The sequence below is a fragment of the Pistacia vera genome, unplaced genomic scaffold (genome assembly GCF_008641045.1).
Source record: "Pistacia vera cultivar Batoury unplaced genomic scaffold, PisVer_v2 Contig144, whole genome shotgun sequence".
NCBI lineage: Eukaryota > Viridiplantae > Streptophyta > Magnoliopsida > Sapindales > Anacardiaceae > Pistacia > Pistacia vera.
The window spans coordinates 677,486-684,797 of record NW_022195510.1 but is presented as its reverse complement, the minus strand read 5'-3'; positions in this window follow the sequence as shown (position 1 = coordinate 684,797).

The following is a 7,312-nucleotide window of genomic DNA, read 5'->3' as shown; positions in this document are numbered from 1 at the left end:
GATAACGACGCTCAAAAATCAAAATGACTCCTCTATGATCCCGAGTCGTACCTTATCAGTACTCTCTCCACTTCACTACTACTCACTCTCTAATCTCTTCCTATTTAGTTAACAAAAGATAAAACTCTGTGCTTTACAAACTTACCTTTCACAGCATATATTTTTATCCATTTTGAATTTGGAAAGGTAAATTAACATAAATATTTAATTTAGAAAATAAAACCACCTTTTTGTGAATCAAATCTTTTATGATAAACTAATTCAGTGTATTTTTATGAAAAATGAAAACTATTTTTCTCCATATTCTGAATTCTCTAATTTATGAAAATAAAAACAACAAAATTTATGTACAAATTACAATTTAAAATAAAATAAATAGAAAATGAATTCATAAATAATGTTTGGAAAGGAGTAAAACAACTAAAAACGTTTTTCATGTTAGAAAGAATGTTTAGATTAGCGTAATGTGGAGTGGTGGAGCCGAGGAAAGAAGGCAAAGTGTGATGTGAAAAAGGAGCGTAATTAATGGAGAAATACAAGTAGATGAGCGTCGTCAACAACTGCTGGGTGGGCAAGCGTAAATGCGGAATTGGCAGAAACGTCTGCTTCTCTATTCACTATGTAGACCCACCCCAACTGAGTCTTGGGACAGACTGTTTATAGTCCATCATGCTTAATTGAAACCATGCCACGTGGTCAAGTCTTGATTGATTGATGTGATTTATAATTGGGCCCACGCCGTAGAAAAACAAAACAAAAAGACGTGTCTCGTGGGGTGTGGGTGTACTAAGTCAAGCCAACCCATTTGGTAACTTGGCGTGGATTGTTTGTTCATTCTTTGTTTTTTTTTTGGTTTCCCAGCCAAGGTTTGGCGAATCTACACCTTGTTAATCTAACAGTTAAAAGCATAAAATGATCATTTCAAAACAATCCTTCACTTCTCAAATTCATTCCATCGACGATTTCAAGTCATTCTGACCTATTTTCGATACAATCAATCCCTCTTAACACCACCATTACAATCCCTTCAACCCCCACATCAAAACCTCTAATCTAACTGTTTGATTGAACCCCCCCAATCGTCGGTCGTTGTTTTTAGTATCAATTGATGTTTCATCTAAATTGGGATAAGTCCCGACACCAAAAACCACCTCCAAGATCACCAATAGCATTGTCGACTTCCCCCCACCAAAACCCCCAACATCGTCGACTACAATTGCCTGCCGATCACCACCGCCTCTCTCTTAAGTTTTCATGTTTTTTTGCCCCTTTCTAGCCAAATTTCGGCCTCGAGTGAAAAAGTTAGGGGATTTGGTGAGGAGGATCAGAGGATATTGATGGTGGTGTCAGGGAGGTCCAATGATGTCAGAATTATGTCGGATTCTTAGCTTGGCCGAGATCCTCTGAAGATTATTTGAGAGAAATTTGAGATGTAAGAGTTATTTTGAGAGAAAAGCAACAGTGTTAATATAAAGGTGGGAATTTACAATTTATGAAACTAGGGGTGGGAATTGGAGATTCGCCAAACCATGGGTGGGAAAATGTCGTTTACTCATTTAACTTGAGAAATTGTTACCGCAGGCTGGACTTGGCTTGTTTCTTAGAAATTCTCTTTACTCTTTTGTCTCTCGTTGCTATTTCCAGTAAAAGTCTTGTCCAATCCATCAAAAAGGAATGAAAAAAAAAAAAAAAAGTTTTTGCATCTCTTCCGGAAAAGATTATGTTATATTATAAATACGTGTTCATGAATAATAATAAAGTCACTCGCAAGGACAGACTCAGGAACTAAAGTTAATAGGGATTTTTTTTTTTTTTAATAATTGAGTGTTCGAATTAGTTTACGCATACCCCAACTAATCTTTTAAGACATTAAAACTATCAGATAAGAGTACTAATTGGCCACCCTTATTAGGGAGGGTCAAGGTAAATCGAACTCAAGACCTCTTAAGTGTTATACCCAAGAGTCATAATTGACGACTCAATCACCCAATAGTGATTAAGTTAAAAGGATACTAATTTAACATATACATGAAAATATGGAGCTGACTTTAAAATACCATATCGCTTAAGAGGTAAACTTATAGATAAGTCTATATCACTTAAGCGATAAGCTTATATCACTTAAAGGAATGATTATTAGTAAAGATTTTCAAGCTTCATATCTATTTAAATTCATTCCAAATTTTAACACATATAAGTCTATGTTGCTTAAGCAATAAGCTTATATGCTTAAGTGAATGACACTAAATATTTTCAAATTTTATGGTTATTTAATTCATTCTAAACTTAAAATTATATTTTAATTAATTTTCCCAAAATAAAGTATGTGGGGGTCAAAATGTTACAACATTAACATAATATATAGCCTCATCAAAACTAAAACCTAGGTAAAATCATTTCCTGGCTGCTCCTTCTTGTCCCCGGCTAACATTTTTTATAACTAGATCTCAATTGTCCATTACATAAAAAATATTGGATTGTTTGGTAATCATCAATCTCGTCTAAATATATAAAACAAATGTTGTGTTACTGGGAATATTATATTAATGAGAAGATAGATTACCTTGAAAATTACTAAAAATATTATATTAAATATGTTTAGCGAAATTGGAATAAATTAGTGGTATGTTATATTGATATGTTTGGTTGGAAGAAATAAAATAATTATAGGAGAAGTCTTTTATTTAATTGCCCTTCTCCTTTAATATTATTTATCATTATTTGGAATTTTTTTTAACCCTCTACATTTAAGAATTAAGCTAAAACACCACAGTCATAATAAAAGTATAAAAGTTAGCCAAAACACCCCAACCACCCAAGACGATTGTCGGTTGTATGCCGATTTGGCTATTTCTTTCCTGCCAAATAAACGGCCATGCATCTAGCTGAATTTGGCCAGAACGGTGCACGGTTGGCCAAATGCGGCCAGTCATGTGCCATTTTGACTACGGCAACGGGCGCTGGTGGCTAGGTCTGGTTGTGGTATTGAGTAATTTGGTGAAAGTACAAAGGTAATAATGTTTTAAAAATCTTGTGTATAAGGATAAAATTTGTAATTGCTTTCAGAACAAGGGCATTGTTATCTAAAAAATTTATTAATTAGGAGTAAAATTGTAATAAAATTAAAATTGTCAAATGATCTTAAAATACTTACGGAAAATATAATATTCAAATTACCACCTATATAACTTATTTACTATTTATATTTGAGAATTACCGAAATATTTTATTATTTGACAATCAAACATGATAATATCAATGATATAAAATAACATTACCAATGAGAGATTACCCCAACCAAACATACTTGTTGATGCTTGATTTTGATACAAACGACTCGCACATGCAAAGTGCTAAGATAGTCTTATAAATTACACGTAATGGATTCATGAGAAGTGTTTATGGTGCTGAGATGATATATGTTTGCAGAAACATAAATAAAGGATTGACAAGAGAGGTTTTTATAGTGGTTTGGATGCTTAAAGCAAATCCTACATCCATTGTTATTTTATTATTCTCTGACTATTTCCATGATATTGTCTGTAAGGCGTACAAAGATGGAGAAATACTTTGTTTACAGAGAAAAATAAGCTCTCATGTGCCTAACTCTCATATGTCCAGCCTCTCATTTTACGAGGAGAGATGCCTATTTTATACACATTTGAGGTCAATGTAATGAGTGTTTTTGCAAGTTGGCTTGACACATAGAGAGCTCTCATTCATCCTTATCTTAAAATGAGATAGGGTTGGTATAAAATATCTTTGAGGCGGTATGGGCTTGACAGCTAGTACACTTTGTCTTTTAGGCACTTGTTGAGCTGACATCAGTGTGATTTTTTAGGCATAATAGAAACACCCCCCCCCTCCCCCCCAAGTTTTTGGAGTGCGTAATCGCGCTTTAAAAATTCATGTCTTAGTCTAAATGGTTGTTGCACTATAGGCTACAGTCTCGAACTAAAGAGCTCGAAATGTGCCTGGCACGATCGGGTGCTAAGAGCTAGGACTGTGATATGAGCGCTTGGAGCGATTCGAAGCTGAGCGTGATCTAATAACTGGCATAAAATGTGACTGTAGATAAATTGCTGATGTTAGAAGCCCAAACGCATGGCTTAGAGGCCTTAAACGGATAGACCAACTTAAAACAGCCATAACTTTTGATCCGGGAGGAGTTTTGGAACCTGTAAGATATCCACGGAAAGCTCGTTTTGAGCTCTACGTCAACAAAGGGGGAATCCATTTGGGGCCATTTTTGGGGCCAAAATCCTCTGTTTTGGCATGTTTTGGGGCTGTTTTGAGTTTTCTACGTATTTTTTCTGATGCTGGCAGCTAGTCACGATCTGAGAGCTGAGAACACGACCTGAGGTTGTTCGCAATCTCAGACTGTGAGCTAATCATGTTTTGAGAGCTAGGAGTTGATCGCGATCTGATAGGAGCTCCACCTGAGAGTTTGAGGCATGCGAACTGAACGGTCTAATGCACATGATCTCAAGCAAACAAGCGAGCTTACGAGCTCAATTAGAGAGCGTAAAGAGCTCAATCTAAGATCATAAGGAGCTCGATCTGAGTGCATAAGGAGATCGATCTGAGTGCATAAGGAGCTCGATTTGAGTTCATAAGGAGCTCAATCTGAGAACTCGATATGAGATTACAAGAAGTTTGATTAGAAAGCGCGGAGCTTCATTTGAGAACACAAGAAGTTCGATCAGAAAGCATGGAGCTTGATATGAGAATAGAAGAAGTTTGATCAGAAAGCGCGAAGCTTGATCTAAGAACAGAAGGAGTTTGATCAGAAAGCGCGAAGCTTGATATGAGAACACAAGGAGTTCGATCAGAAAGTGCAAAGCTTGATCTGAGAACACAAGGAGTTCGATCAGAAAGTGCGAAGCTTGATCTGAGAACTCGAGATAAGCAATCTAAGCGCTCAGAAGCGCGATCTAGCCGCTCGGAAGTGCGATCTAAATTATCTGAACGTGTGATCTCAACGATCTTGAATGCACGATCTGGATTATCTAAGCGTGCAATCTACGATCTGGCCACGTGATCTGGGCGATCTGAGCGTGTGACCTCAACGATCTTGAATGCATGATCTGGCCAAGCGATCCGAGAGCTCTGATGTGTGTGATACAATCACGCCATCTAAGAGCTGAAGATCTGAGCAATCTGAGCGCGTGATCTCAGCGATCTTGAATGCGCGATCTGAGCGTGCGACTGCTATTTGGCCACACGATGCGACTGCTATTTGGCCACACGATCTGAGAGCTCTGATGTGTGCGATCTGATCACTCCATCTGAGAGCTAAATATCTAAGCTATCTGAGCGTGCGATCTACGATCTGGCCACGCAATCTGGGAGCTCTGATGCGTGCGATCTACGATCTAGCCACGCGATCTGAGAGCTCTGATGCGTGCGTTCTGCGATCTGACCACACCATCTGAGAGCTCTGATGCGTGCGATCTGAGATCTGGCCACGTGATTAGAAAGCTCTTATGCGTGCGATATGAGATCTGGTCACGCGATAGGGGAGCTTCGACGCAGGTTCGAGACCTGCATGGGTCACCAAATTATTGATGTTTGATTTTGACACCAACGACTTACACGTGTAAAGTGTTAAGAGAGTCTTAAAAATTACACGTGATGAATTCATGAGAAGTGTTTATGGTACTGAGATGATATATGTTTGCATTAACATAAATAAAGGATTGACAAAAGAGGTTTTTATAGTGGTTCGGATGCTTAAAGAAAATCATTCATCCACTGTTATTTTATTATTCTCTGACTATTTACATGATAATACCTGTAAGGCATACAAAGATGGAGAATACTTTGTTTACAGAGAAAAATAAGCTCTCATGTGCCTAACTCCCATATGCCCAGCCTCTCATTTTACAAAGAAATGTGTCCATTTATACACCTTTGAGATCAATGTAATAAGTGTTTTTACAAGTTGCCTTAACACATGGAGAGCTTTCATTCATCCTTATCTTAAAATGAGATAGGATTGGTATAAAATATCTTTGAGGCGGTATGAGCTTGACAACTAGTACACTTTTTGAGAGCTAGGAGTTAATCGCGATCTAATAGGAGCTCCACTTGAGAGTTTGAGGCATGCGAACTGAACGATCTAATACACATAATCTCAAGCAAACAAGCGAGCTTACGAGCTCAATTAGAGAGAGTAAGGAGCTCGATCTGAGTGCATAAGGAGCTCGATTTGAGTTAATAAGGAGCTCAATCTGAGAACTCGATATGAGATCACAAGAAGTTCGATTAGAAAGCGCAGAGATTCATCTGAGAACGCAAGAAGTTCGATCAGAAAGCGCGGAGATTCATCTGAGAACACAAGAAGTTTGATCAGAAAGCATGGAGCTTGATATGAGAATAGAAGAAGTTTGATCAAAAAGCGCGAAGCTTGATCTGAGAACATAAAGAGTTCGATCAGAAAGCGCAAAGCTTGAATTGAGAACACAAGGAGTTCGATCAGAATGCATGAAGCTTGATTTGATAACAGAAGAAGTTTAATCAGAAAGAGCGAAGCTTGATCTGAGAACTCGAGATCAACAATCTAAGCGCTCAAAAGCGCAATCTAGCTGCTCGGAAGCGCGATCTAAATTATCTGAACGCGTGATCTCAACGATCTTGAACGTGCGATCTGGATTATCTAAGCGTGCAATCTACGATCTGGCCACGCAATCTGGGCGATCTGAGCATGTGATCTCAACGATCTTGAACGCGCGATCTGGATGATCTGAGCGTGTGATCTGCGATGTGGCCACATGATCCGAGAGCTCTGATGTGTGCGATACAATCATGCCATTTGAGAGCTAAAGATCTGAGCAATCTGAGCGCATGATCTCAACGATCTTGAACGCGCGATCTGAGCGTGCGACTGCGATCTAGCCATGAGATCCGAGAGCTCTAATGCTTGCAATCTGATCACACCATCTGAGAGTTAAAGATCTGAGCTAGCGATCTACGATCTGGCCACGCGATCTGAGAGCTCTGATACATGCGATCTGCGATCTGGCCACACAATCTGAGAGCTTTGATGCGTGCGATCTGTGATCTGACCACACCATCTGAGAGCTCTGATGCGTGTGATCTGGATACGCGATCTGAGAGTTCTGATGCATGCGATCTGGGAGTTCTGATGCTTGCGATCTTAGATCTGGCCACGCGATCGGAGAGCTCTGATGCGTGCAATCTGAGATCTGGCCACATTATCAGAGAGCTCTGATGCGTGGAATCTGAGATCTAGCCACGCGATCAGGGAGCTTGGATGCAAGTTTGAGATCTGCATGGGCCACCAAACTGT